Here is a 1702-nt window from a genome sequence, read left to right on the forward strand (position 1 = left end):
ATAATTACAAATCTGTTAAAAATGCTCCCATGCCTTCAAATCCCTCCATGCCTAACATGTCTATGTCACCTCTGCATGCTATGCCTGTTATGTCTCACCAGAATCCCCATGCACATTTTGCAAACATGCCATACATTAACAATCCTCACTTTACTGCATTTAGTATGCCTCAAATGCCATACAATATGCCTATGTGGAATAACATGTTTGCACAACCTATGCCTTATCAAATTCAATCAAATGTGTTAAATGATTCTGTGACTAACCCTACACTTCAACCAACCACATCTGAGACCAAGGTTGACCCAAAGTTACCTAAGTCAAAAGATGCAGGAGGAATGAAGTCTAGGAAAAAGACTAACAAGGCTGGACCCAAGGAAACTTGGGTACCAAAATCAACTTGATTGATTTTGTTGTGTGCAAGGACAAAGAAGGAATCTATGGTACTTGGACAGTGGTTGTTCAAGACACATGACAGGAGATTTCACCCTGCTCACAGAGTTTAAGGAGAGAGCTGGCCCTAGCATAACCTTTGGAGATGACAACAAAGGATTCACTATGGGATATGGCTTGATTTCAAAAGAAAATGTCATCATTGATGAAGTTGCATTGGTTGATGGTCTCAAACACAATTTATTGAGCATCAGTCAACTATGTGACAGAGGGAATACTGTTTCCTTCAATTCTGAAGCCTGTATTGTCACAAGTAAAAAGGACAATAAAGTGGTTCTAACTGGAGTTAGAAAAGGGAATGTGTACTTAGCTGATTTCAACTCTACAGATGCAGAATCCATTACTTGTCTTCTCAGCAAAGCAAGTCCAGTTGAAAGTTGGCTATGGCACAAGAAGCTGTCCCATTTGAATTTCAAGACAATGAATGATCTAGTCAGAAAGGACTTAGTTAGAGGAATGCCCTTAGTGGAATTCACAAGGGATGGACTGTGTGATGCTTGTCAGAAAGGAAAGCAAAAGAAAGTATCATTCAGTAAGAAGCTTGAATCTGCAATTGATGAACCACTGCAACTTCTACACATGGATCTTTTTGGACCAGTCAATGTATTGTCAATTTCAAGGAAAAGATACTGCCTAGTGATTGTAGATGATTTCTCAAAGTTTTCATGGGTTTATTTTCTTGGATCAAAGGATGAAGCTAGTGAAATCATCATCAATCATATCAAGCAAGTCAACAATCATCCTGATTTCAAAGTAAGGAACATTAGGAGTGACAATGGAACTGAGTTCAAGAATTCAACCATGAAGATGTTCTGTGAAGAAAATGGGATCATGCATGAGTTCTCAGCTCCAAGAACTCCACAACAAAATGGTGTGGTGGAAAGGAAGAACATATCACTAATTGAAGCTGCAAGGACAATGCTTGAGGAGTCAAAACTCCCAACTTATTTTTGGGCTGAGGCTGTTAACTGTGCATGTTACACTCAGAATATTTCTCTAATCAATCAAGCAAAATGCATGACTCCCTATCAATTATTCAAGAGAAGAAAACCAACTTTAAACTTTCTACATGTCTTTGGTTGCAAATGTTACATCTTAAGGAATCAATCTGATCACAAAGGAAAGTTTGATGCAAAGGCTGATGAAGGAATATTTGTTGGTTATTCTGCTGGAAAATCATATAGGGTCTACAATCTAAGAACCAACATTGTCATGGAATCTGTACATGTTGTGTTTGATGATAAAAAGA

The sequence above is a fragment of the Apium graveolens genome, chromosome 3 (assembly GCF_009905375.1).
Source record: "Apium graveolens cultivar Ventura chromosome 3, ASM990537v1, whole genome shotgun sequence".
NCBI classification, from domain to species: Eukaryota; Viridiplantae; Streptophyta; class Magnoliopsida; order Apiales; family Apiaceae; genus Apium; species Apium graveolens.